This window comes from Squalius cephalus, assembly GCF_949319135.1.
Source record: "Squalius cephalus genome assembly, chromosome: 13".
NCBI classification, from domain to species: Eukaryota; Metazoa; Chordata; class Actinopteri; order Cypriniformes; family Leuciscidae; genus Squalius; species Squalius cephalus.
This window is the reverse complement of record NC_137134.1, coordinates 14,577,467-14,590,061: the sequence shown is the minus strand read 5'-3', so window position 1 is coordinate 14,590,061 and position 12,595 is coordinate 14,577,467. Positions and strand designations below refer to the sequence as shown.

The following is a 12,595-nucleotide window of genomic DNA, read 5'->3' as shown; positions in this document are numbered from 1 at the left end:
GTTGTGAGAGAGCAGTGTATAAAATGTGGTTAGCATCATGTAGACCTATTAGGCCTATATGCAAACCGTAAAGGGTCCAGACCACTGGGGACAAAGGAACAAATATAAGCTCTGATCAATTTTTCAAAGCACTTCATCGCTACAGAAGTGAGTGCAAAAGGACAATAATCGTTCAGAGAGACAGGACAAGGGGTTTTAGTTTTTCTTTTTTTGTATAAACGGCACACTCAGATGTGCTCTCTGTCTGAACATGATTTAGTCATGGACAGTGGTTCCATGCGATTGAAACAAGTAAAACCAAATAAAATCAACCTGAATAAATGTTGTGTAAAAATGGTTGATTAATGTATGATAGTTTTAATTTGAAATGTTTTATAAAATCAAACCTTGAATGATCAGGTTGAAGTTCACAAGTAATGTCTCAGTCTGAATGCAGCTGTTTGGATCTGTTGCCTTTGTCACAGTGCAATAATGTTTGTTTCTTTACCTTTTCTTGTAGAATCAGCAGAGAGTGGAGAGAGACATCATTGCTTTTGCTCTGGGTTTGCATTGTGTTACCTGTAATACTTTGATCATATTTCTCTTTAGAAAAATAATTAAAGCTGCCTTATTCCCTTCTTTCATGACTGAAGGAAACAAATGACATACAAGTTTGACTTTTCACTTTCTCTAACTTTTCTGGCATTTTTTTCTTTATTTATATATTTAGCTGAATTGTCAAAGATTTGACACGTTTTGTACTGTCATATTCTTGACATTTGCACTGCATTATACCTATAACCGAATGTATAACATTATAAGATCTTGACACTCTAAGACAGGAACATTGTTTGCTAAAGGACAAATGAGTCTTTACCACAAGTGTTCTCTCGTCATATTGTGTTCACCGTTGTTAGATCTATTTTGAGATCTTTATGGATTATTTGATTTTTCTTAAGATTAAAACTGCACTTCTGTCATATATTCCCTGTGTGTTTGTGGACTTTTATGTTCTTTTATGTTCACGTTTCCTGATGTGTGTTTCGCTTAGTTCTTTGTACTTCATGTTGATTAGTTCCCCAGGTGTTTCATGACAACATCATTTACAAATTCATTCCTAATTACACATCAGTCAAATGAATCTTTTGTGTGCTCATACGCACAAGATACCGTATCTGCAATAATTGAAGCGAACAGGGTGGGATCTATAGTTATAATATGTCTGACTCAATGAAGTCTCAAATCTATTATCTCATCTATGATGTTGAAATTTATATTTTATATTAAATTTGGTGTTGGTCCTTTTTTCACCAAAGCCATTCAGACACTTCATGCAAATCATGAGCTTTCTTTTAAACTGAAAAGGAAAAGCTCAGTCACAGCTCTTCCTCTGTGTGAACTGAAGCCTCTGAGAATGACTCTAGATTCATATGAAGCTGCTTTAACTGTTGAACATTCACAGCAATATAAACTTATCAAGTGTGAAGGTGTTTTACATGATGTCTAATGCTCTGAGATCTAGATAGTATGAAGTACAGAAGCGATACAATGTACGTGTACGGCAATGCTGCTGTTTCCATTTGAGGTTAAGAAAACTGTGAGAATTGAGATAAACATATAAAGGTATCGACACTTGGTTCAGTTTAACATCCACTCTAGACAAAGGTGAGAGAAACAACCAGTGGAACATATTTCTGGTTTTGGTTTAGAACCTCAGAGTTTTTCCACTCTGCAGCCGGCGGGCCTTTTTTTGTGCGCTGAATACAATGATATATATTTAACAAAATATCAAATATATTTCTATATAACATATAAATGTAAAATAAAATGTATATATTACATGTTATATATCAGATTCTTAAATTTTCTAATTCATGAGATTATTTTTATATTACAAAAAAATAAATATTCTAAGAAAATATTACACTTTTGACAAAATGCATAATAATAATAATAATAATAATAATTGGGCTTTAGTCTCAGTAATTTACTACTAGTTAGCCATGCTGAGAAACCCAGGACAGAAAAGGTTTGTAATTGTACTTTGTCAAGCTCAAGTGGAAATGCATCTTGCCAAAAAACACACTAAATTATTGTTAAATACAAACACTTTTTACAGGCTAAATGCAAATGCAATCTGAACCAGCGCAATAACTATACTTTAATATGTATTAATAACTAAAAGACCATGTTTAATGAGTCTTTTCCAAACCAATAATGGTAGAAATGTTCAAAAGCTTTTTTTGTAGTCAAAAAGGGATGTAATATATTTCTAAATCATTTTTATTTTAGTAAAAAATGTGACAATTAGCACCAGTCTCCAGCGTCTGATATTACAATGTAAAAATATTTATTCTTGACATTAAGTATATGAAGCACATGATATTTTATATAATCAAACACAGATGCTGTCGCTTGCTGAATATCATCCACGTCACTGAACTGAAAGACCAACAAAGAAAACTATATTAACATTCAGCTTTATATTAACATTAATCCAAACAAAAGGCTCTATGATTTGTTTGAATAACAGCTCAGCAAGAATTCTTAACAATTATCCAAACTTATAATGAATTTTACTAAAATTATTAATGATGGTTTCACATATTTGAGCTTATTGTGCTGTTAGTCGGTTTGGGTCATGAGGCTGATATATAACTCGTGTCTGAAGATCAGGATCATATTTTTCCAACCGTTCTGTTTTTCCAACAGCAAAAACTAAAAATGAGACAAGGAATTCAGATTTAATATTTACTCAAGGGTAGATCATTCTGTCTTAAATAGTCAAGATATACTGAAGACACATAAAAACCAAAATAGTCAAAAAAAAAAAAAAAATGTATGAAAAACTTCACATTCCTGAGAAGAGCGTGATATTGATATTTTAAGACTACCGAATATTTAATTTGCTTATTATGTTTTTAATTAAAGAATTTCTCACCGATCAGCACAATGAGCAGAAGCCCGATCATCAGAGCAGATATGATAATAATAATCTGACATTGTGTCTGATTCTGATCAATAAACTCCAGCGCTGTATGATTGTGACACTCAGTTAGTTGAGTTGATTCTGTAAAGAAAGTGTTCACAGTTACAGTAATTACCGACTGACTTTAATATTTATATTATTTTCATCTCTGTGTGTGCAAAATTATGTTGTTCATGAGTGTGTAAAAAATCCTGAAGTATAGTGCATAACCAATGTAATTATTCACACTGTACATCAATATGTTTTGATCAATAGAGGAGTAAATGAACTCACCGGTGAAGTGCAGTCTGGTGCTCTTGCTGAGTTTTGGAGGTGTGCCTGTGTTCATACAGTAATAAACTCCTAATTCATCAACAGTCACATTATTAATAAACAGACGATGTTTAAACTGCACTGAATATTTCTGTCTGAATGTTTTATTTGTGTAAAAAGGAGATATTGGTGTTGGGAATGATCGTAGAATCACTGTTGGAGGATCTGGTGTTTTCAGTAAAATCCAATAAACCTCATTTTCATCAAGATCACAGTTTATGGTCACATTTGATCCCAGATCAGTGAGTTGATCTGAGACTGCAGCTGGACAACAGATTAACACATCTATAAGATAAAAAAATATATAAAATAAACATGCATCAAATTCAGTATTACCTAATTAAAACCAACGTGAAATAACAATTTATGACTTACGATAAAACAATTTACTTTAAGTTTGTAAAGTGCAAGTAAATATATTGATATGTAAAACTCACAGAGCTGAAGCTGAATGATCTTCATGTTGTCGAGATTAAAACACTTCAGAATGATTCTGTTTCTCTCCACACAACATTAAGATGAATCTACTGCAGCTCTGAAGAAAACACAGGAAGACAAAACCCTTCCACATCAAGCAGAGGAAGTCTAAAACTCTGACCACAACATCTAATGCCCTCATTACCATCCCCACTTTATTAATAAAAAAACATTTTGTGCTTTTATAACCACTGTTTTCATGAGGTATTTGAGCTGGTTTGATCTTGAACACATTAACTTGACGTGTGTTTCATTAAAGGTGTATTCAGTAGTTTGCTTCTAATTAAAATCAAAATAAATTGTGAAGAGTCATCTGACATAAGATGAAGACTGTAAACGTAGTTTTCTATAAAAAGTGTGTTAAAATGATGTGAACTGCTGTGTTTTACTATTCATCAGAGAGATCCTCACGCTCATAAAGTGCTGAATTGATGACATATTTTTGTAGGTCAACCCAGAAGTTCGCATCTCTCTGGTTCCCTCGACAAAAAGCCAATAGGATTTTCCCATTGTCTTATTGCAGAAAAATAAGCTCTGCGACCAATAAAAGTTTATGTTTATCATGATAATCTTCAGAAATGAACACACCTTTCATGAATTTTGAAACCTTGGTAAATCACTAGAAGTAAATACTAAATATCTAAAGTTAAGCTATAAACTTTAACATCACCAACATCAGGATTACAAAAATAAGTAATCTCTGCAACACTTTATTGGTTGCCGCCTCTGTAGATACGTTAGTATTGTTGTTGGGTGATGTGAAGCCCAAATTACTTCTTACAAATAAGGAAATGAATTATTGTGTAGAATGTTCTTTAAAACTCACTAGTTTTACACTAGTTTTAGTGTAGTTCAGGTAAAACTCAGAGACGAGCATGCTGGTCCAGTGCAGTGTTTAACACAATCGTGGTCTCAGTAACTAAAGTACACAAGAGTCAGTGAAACGACTGGCTGCAGAGAAACATTCACTAAAACACCTGATTCTAGATCTGTGGCTGCAAACACACATCTTCAAGGTCGATTCTGTGGAGTGACTCAGGAGGCCTGTCTCATAAAGTCTGTTGAACAAACTCACAGTTACAGAGTTGCTTTTGCAAACGCTACATGTCTTAGATCAGTTTCAGTCTCATAATGCTCACTAACTATAAATGTTCTCTGTCATCTCTGGTTTGTTTTGAGTAATGAACTCAGGAGATTGTGATGTTTACAGCGAACAACCAAACACATGAAACCAAGAGAGTAACAGCTGCCATCCAGTGGTGAGAGCAGAGATCTCCAGTGTGTGGATCGAGTGGAGAGTTACAGTTTTCAGCCTCTAGAGGGCAGCAGAGAACTGAAATGTCTTGTGCATTCATTAGAAATTCAACTATTAAGTGTGTTGGGGTTTAGACGATTTCTCTTCTTGGACAAAACCTCTCCAGCCACAGAGGATGCAGGGGAACATAAAAATGGCAGTGCCAGCTGGTATAAATGAGGATACTGATGCTTCTGTTAAGCCCAGACAGGAGAGGATTTCCTCTTTCTTGCTGGCTCCATTACCAGGAAAAAGGAAGAAGTCACAAAAAGCAAACAAATCAAAAAGGACAATCCAAATCAAAAAGCAGTCCAGTCCAGATCCAAAAATCCAAAGCAACCCAAATAATCTTATCTAATTAATATACTGTAAAATTAATATAATATAAAGACTATAATATAGCTAGGCCTACTATAATTAATAATAACAATAACTTTTCTAACTTGATATAATGTAATAATATACAGCCCTAACACATATATGACACAATAACGACAATGACAATGGGAGTTCTCTAACTCTCTGACACTACTACAACTGCTTCTACTACTGCTGACAACACCCACAAGGTGGCGCGAATTTCGAACCCCTTTATCCGGAAGCGACACTCAGACCGAACCGATGACGTATCCATACAAACCACGGCCTCGTTTGTCATTAGTCACGTGATTTTCACGTTAACAACACAATCCTCGAATCGCGGCTTCATCTGGCACGCCCATTTTTTCTCGACACAAGCTCCGACGCCTCGGTTCAAATGTCACATCACTACTCTTTGAAATTTTTAGAGTACTCACAGATCTACATTGTAGGGATGTAGGGATTTAAATTTCCAAAAACCTGTAGAGTGGTAGTCTGGGTTCAAAGATTCCGAAATGCAAAGTGAAGCATTCACGTGACTGGAAAGAAAGTGAGGCTTCACGTGTTTCTCTGAAAACAGTACGCGTTCCGGCACGGAGCTTCATGAGAAATTGCGCTGCGAACTCGATACACGCAGTATAGCTTCAGTCAGGGACGTGCAGTCAGGGTAGGCAGGGCAGTGCCTCACCAAAGGAAATGTTGACATTACATTTATTAATTCCAAGAACTTTATTAATTCACCACATTATTAATTGCATTTATTTTATTCCAAATATCAATTTTTGTAACAAAAATGTTCAGGAATACACACATAATATACTAATTTTGCCATTGTTTGCTCCTAAAACCATTGTTTCATGCAGGAAATTCAAAGCCATGGCCATTGAGGCAGAGGTTAGCAGTGCCTCTTCGGTCCATAGAACGTAGTTTACGTAGGTTTGCGCATGCGCAGTCAGTTCTCATGCTGTCTTGAATGATCAACATTGAGGCAGAGACCGAGCTTGCTTCATGTCACGTGACCCACTCGCCTATGTTGGCAACCGACGTCACTGCGCAGTGCATTCTGGGACGTAAACAAGAGTGCGCCGCCATTTTGTGAGGCCACATCGGACGAGATTTAAAACAATCACTTACTACACGAAACAATGTTGAAAAGTCGATTAAAAGAACGAAATGTACTATACAGAGACCAACTTTTACCTGACGCAAGAAAACGGTACATGGAAAAGATGTCATTGATCGGAAATATGGATCCGTTTGAGGTGCCTGCAAGAGAATATACTCGAGACCCCGACGATTTACCTCCTCTGACATTTCCAGATATTTTTGTTTATTTAGTCTGTGGTGTGAGTGCTTATTCCGAGGCTCAGTTTCGTAATTATAAATCTATGGAAGCCCACGTTCAGTTCACAAATGGCTGGGTTCATGACTTGGAAGCCTACAAACCGCCGAGTTGTGAGAACACTGTTGTTCGTACAAAGGTGCGTATCATCTTGCTTACCTAGTTGTGATTAGTAAAACCAGAGACAATTTATATGTAAAACTCCTGACTACCTACTATAGTGTTTTGTCCTCTGTAGAGGACATTATGTTTTAGCGATTTCTCTGAGACATTACATGTCCTGTACAGAGCACATTCAGGGCTTTTCAGAGATAAGTTACCAAATGATTGTATGTTTCACCATGACAACTGCGTGTCGGTGTGTGCACGTAGCGCAGTTTGTAGGAGCGAATAAGCTGTTTTTGTACTTTAAAAATGTACTGCTGACACAATGTTTTCTGACTGTAGCCTATTCAAATCCTGGTGCGCCGTCACCAGACCAATAGTGTGTGTGTGTGTGTGTGGCTGTCTGTGCGCGTTTGCGCATTTTGAAGGAGTGACTAGGCTGGTTGTCGGTTCGCTGACACCGCGCCGCCTCCCTCTCTTACTGTGTCCCGCAAAAAACATTTGTTTGTTGTATAAGTCATAAGATAGATGTGTCCATTAATTTGATTATTAGATCTGATTGGGCATTAGCCTCACATATGACTGACTTTGCTGTATGCAGGCAGCGATGTGATGATGCCTGATATTGAACTTGGGTTGCTGAATGAATATATGAACATATATGCCACATTGATAGGTCACAGCCTACCCATGACAAGATTTCACCGCACGTTACTGACAGTGTTATATAACATCACTTCTACTTTGTGAACTTTTTTTCAAATTCCTTCTGGATTCACTTTTTGGAACTGTTGTCAAACTATTTTGGGAAGTTTTTTGGAGTTTACTTTTTGGATTTATCTGAGGAAAGTTTGGACGTTCCTTTTCATCAAATAAAAGATTTGAAGACATTTCCCAGAACTATAATCTGGTTTTCTGCATTTGGTTTCACCTTTTTGACTGTGTTCAAGTTTTCACACTAGTTCTAACCCTGTGTTTTTGACAGAAACACTGAGCCAGACATGGACCCAGCAGATTCATCTCATGCACAGGATCTTCATGGGGCAGTTGCTCGTCAGGAGGCTGCCTTAGCCCAACATGAGACCTTGATGACAAAACATGATAGCCTGCTATCTGACATTCCTCAGAGGTGGAAAGTCCAGGGGTCAGAAAGTAAAAGTTCTGCCATATGTTTATTCCACCCATGAACTTAGCCACCTGATTTCACTAATTAGTTCCAATTAGCTAGTATCTCCTGGCTGAAAAACTGTGCTAATTAGCAAATCTAGGTGATTGGAACAAAATACCGAGGAGGACTTTTACTTTCTGAACCTGGACTTTCCACCTCTGACATTCCCACATCTCTTCAAGAGCTTTTTCGGAGACTGCCAGCCGATCCTGCCATGACTCCAGCCCAAGCACCTCAGCCAATGCCTCGTAACCCAAGACCAGGGCCTGAAGTTAACTTTTTTGACCACCCGCCACAGTGACTTTTTACCAGCCATTTTTTTTTTTTTTTTGCCTCATAAAAGGTGAAAAAAAAGGAACTGCACAAACATTTGTTCTTTAACTTGTAAGAATACACATTTAAGTGCTGTCAAGTTATTAACGAGATCCATACAAGTAACTAGATGTACCGCATGGCGGTACAAAATATGACCGCCGCTCAGGCCTGCACTGGCTTTCCACAAAAATAACTGACGTGGAGCAATTTGGCTGTATTGCGTGTTTATGTATATAAGTTGTATATTTTAAAAGACTGTCTGGAGTATTCCTGTGGATCATGGATAATTTAGAGTTTTGTAATTATTTGCCATTACTATTTAAGTTTTATATCAAAAGTCATTAGTTTAGACACTTAACATCCATAATGTGAAAACGTCACATCCATAACAGTGGTTAACAGTAAAAAGCGACTGAAGTGCCCTTGAGCAAGGCACCTAACCCCTCACTGCTCCCCGAGCGCCGCTGTTGTTGCAGGCAGCTCACTGCGCCGAGATTAGTGTGTGCTTCACCTCACTGTGTGTTCACTGTGTGCTGAGTGTGTTTCACGAATTCACGGATTGGGATAAATGCAGAGACCAAATTTCCCTCACGGGATCAAAATAGTATATATACTTATATTTATACATACTAAGTATGAAAAATCTGTGATTTTTTTTTTCAAAGGACCCTCCCATTCAATTTCTACAAACCTCTACCAAACGGTTGAGGTGCCTGTTGATGGTAAAAGTCAGTTATGGGTTTCAGGCATGGGTTTGTTGTGTTTTACTGACATAAAAAACATTTTTTCCCCAAAAAAGTGGTTTTATCTTGTAGCCCTGGTGCCAGAGTTTTAAAAAAACAATTTTAACAAAATTAAACTCATTCCCACTGTACCTAGTAGAACACTTAAGTAAATGTCCCATTGAAATTAATGGGATTTTATGGATTTAGGTGAAGAAAGTGTACACATAATACATTTTGGTCTGTACCATGAAGAGAAAACTGATTCAGCTATATAAACTATATATTTTCTGAAAGCGTAGACTCTCAGGATGTGATCTAACATGACATGAAACATGTCCCACCCACGTCATTAGTATACTGCCCAAGCATAACACATTGGGTATTGGTAAATAGGGTATATGGCTGATACCTAAAAAAAGTAGTAGTATGTGCATGTCTGTCTGTGTGTGTGTGTGTATGTGTGTGTGTTTGTGTCTGTGTGTGTGTGTGTCTGTGCGTGTATGTATGCGTGCGTACATGTGTGTGTGTGTGTGTGTTTGTGTGTGTGTGTCTGTGCATGTGGATTTGTATGTGTGTGTATGGGTGTGTGTCTGTGCGTGTGGATGTCAGTGTGTGTGCATGCTTGCGTTTGTTTGTATTCCTGCATGTGTGTGTGTGACAGTATCATCCTAAACCAGCAACCCTTCGCTCAACAGCACCATCTACAGGCCGATGAGTGTACAGTCACTAAATGTGCACATAAATGAATTTATTTTATACCCCCCCCCATGGATGAAATTCTACGAAACTTAGCATACCCCCAGAGGATGTCAAGTTAATCATACACATGAAATATGGTGCAGTTCTGAACATCTCCACTGAAGATAGGGGCGATTAAAGCAGAATAATATTGCATTTTCATTTTTTATGGGAGGGGCGCAAATCACAAATGAGTGATTATGGGCTAGGTTGATGTGGGCCCTTAAGACCAACATACCATAAAAATTTCTTCATCCTCGGTTCCACGGTTCAAGTAGTTATTTAGGAAAAACTGAATTTTTTGGGGTTTGGGGGGGCCCAGCGCGGGGGGGGGGGGGGGGAGTGGCCCCCGGGGACCAAACAAAATTTTTCCGTAAAAGTCTAGTGGGGCTACATGCCCACCAAATTTCATGTTCCCCGGTGTTTCGGTGTCCCTGGTATCGTTGACGGAAAATTCAGTAGATTGACGGGAAAAAAAAACTAAAAAACTTTGACAATCGATTATGGGCTAGGTTGATGTGGGCCCTTAAGACCAACATACTTTGCAAATTTCTTCATCCTCGGTTCCACGGTTCAAGTAGTTATTTAGGAAAAACTGCATTTTTTTGGGTTTGGGGGGGCCCAGCGCGGGGGGGGGGGGGGGTGTGGCCCCCGGGGACCAAACGAATTTTTTCCGTAAAAGTCTAGTAGGGCTACATGCTCACCAAATTTCATGTTCCTCGGTGTTTCAGTGTCCCTGGTATCGTTGACGGAAAATTCAGTAGATTGACGAAAAAAACCAAAAAAAAAAACTTTGACAATCCCTATATGACCGCTTTCGCTAGCTACGCTAGCGGCGGTCATAATAATAACTCTTAGAATACAGATATAGACCTAGTGCAGCTCGTATGTAAACAAATCACACGCGGCTGTGTTGATGGCTGGGCAGCTGTTAGTTACAGCGTTCAGGAACCGTTATGGTGCGTTCACACCGGACGCGAATAGCGCGTCAGGCGTGAATTTAGACGCATATTCGCGTTAGGTGCGTTATGGCTGACTTCATTTAAATGTCAAAGAACAACAGTTGCAACAAAAAAACAACAACAAAAAAAAAAAATGCAAAGACCCAGCCGCTTTAGTTACTGTTGCTATGTCCGACAAGCTACACCGCGCGCGCTCACGCCAAACCATGATCTCACGCAAGGAAAAACACATCGCGCAGCAGAGACACTGACAACACGCTGACAGACAAGACAGTCCAGGTTACTTTTGATTTTAAACAAAGTATCAACGTTAAAATTTGGTCATTTTTAAAGAAATTTAGACAATACCGTTTTGTGGCTCTGTAATGTGTCTTGACAGATCGCTGTGGTGCCTCAGTTAAAGCTGCTTGTGAACCGATCATCTCTTCCTTCTAGTTAATTTATAGCATAAAATAAACATGAATGAACATAAGAAGGAATGAAGTTTTAACTGCGGAAAGATGTCAGTAGGTCTACTCAGTACACTCCGTTTTTTCAAGTTCAAATCATCCAACGTTGAACTCTCCTGACTGCTGACTGCTCTCCTGACTGCTGATCCACCTGCTCGGCGGATTATGATTGGCCAGATCGCCGTCAATCAAACTCCCCGTGAAGGGTCGATTCTCATTGGCTACCTGCCAATGTGGCAGGTAGATTGACAGTGTTACCCGCCAATTGCAGAATTCACCCGCATTTGGCGTGTGGTCGGGTGTTAATTTCAGGCCCTGCCCAAGACTCTTATCTGAACCCCGGCTACCTCCACCTCAACACTTTGCAGGAGACCCTAGTGCCTGCAATGGTGTCTTGACGCAGTGTGCTCTCACTTTTGAGTTACAACCATCATCCTTCCCTTCAGACAGGGCTAAGATAGCCTGTATTATCACCCTTCTCTCTGGAAGAGCCCTGTCTTGGGCCACAGCCATCTGGGAGTCCCACAGTCCCGTCTGTACTAGTTACTCTGCCTTTGTGGGAGAGTTCAAACTGGTTTTTAATCATCCTCCCCGAGGTCAGCAGGCATCGAAGAGGCAGTTGTCCATCCAGCAAGATAAACGCAGTCTGGCAGACTATGCCATCCAGTTCCGCACTGTTGCAGCAGCTAGTGGCTGGAATCAAGAGGCCCTCATTGTATGTTTCCAGGACGGCCTCTCAGAGGCCATCCAGGATGAGTTTGCTACCAGAGATCCTGTTGGTATTCTTGAGACTCTAATTGAGGTGGCGATCCGCTTGCAATAGACTTATAGAGAGAGAATGTGCCCGTAAGTCTTCCATCCCCATGCCTGTACACCTCACAACTCAAGTTTCCCAAGAAACCCCAGAGCCCACGCAATTGGGAAGTACCAGATTGTCACCCACTGAACATGATCGGCACATGAAACAGGGCCGCTGCCTTTACTGTGGCCAGTCTGGACATTTCAGAGTCTCCTGTCCTGAGCTTTTGGGAAAAGCTTTGTCCCGTGCAGAGGTCTGTGACGGGAGTTACCCAAATCTCTCCCCTAAACAACACTGGCCTACTCCTTCCGGTCTCACTCTCCTGGGGCAATGAAAGAAATTCTCTGCAGGCTTGGGTGGATTCCGGTGCAGCTGGAGATTTTATGGACATTTCCTTGGCCAAGAAGTTGAGCCTTCCCTCTGATTCCCTTTAGTCTATCCTGGTTGTTACTGCCCTGGATGGGCGACCTCTGGGCCATGGAGAAATAATTTGTCAAACACTCCCACTACGTCTCTCTATTCTTCAACATCAAGAGGAGATATCTTTCAATCTAATCCAGTCTTCTGCATTCCCTGTAATC

General features: G+C 39.3%; 1 protein-coding gene and 1 long non-coding RNA gene across 3 annotated transcripts in view; one reads left to right on the top strand and one right to left on the bottom strand.

The window, feature by feature from the left end:
• LOC307169592 (sodium channel regulatory subunit beta-4-like) overlaps nucleotides 1–12,595 on the top strand; it is a gene marked incomplete at its 5' end in the record, with an annotated part of 199,970 nt that overhangs the window by 48,858 nt on the left and 138,517 nt on the right. The window lies entirely within an intron of this gene.
• The window catches only part of LOC307169412, a 62,789-nt gene that overhangs the window by 20,895 nt on the left and 29,299 nt on the right, over nucleotides 1–12,595 (bottom strand). The window contains exon 1 of one of the 2 annotated variants that reach the window (XR_013823124.1): nucleotides 2,921–3,044. The exons of the other annotated variant lie outside the window; for it this stretch is intronic. This is a non-coding gene — a long non-coding RNA (uncharacterized lncRNA). Of the gene's footprint in view, nucleotides 1–2,920; nucleotides 3,045–12,595 lie in introns of those variants that run through there. 2 annotated transcript variants of the gene reach the window in all.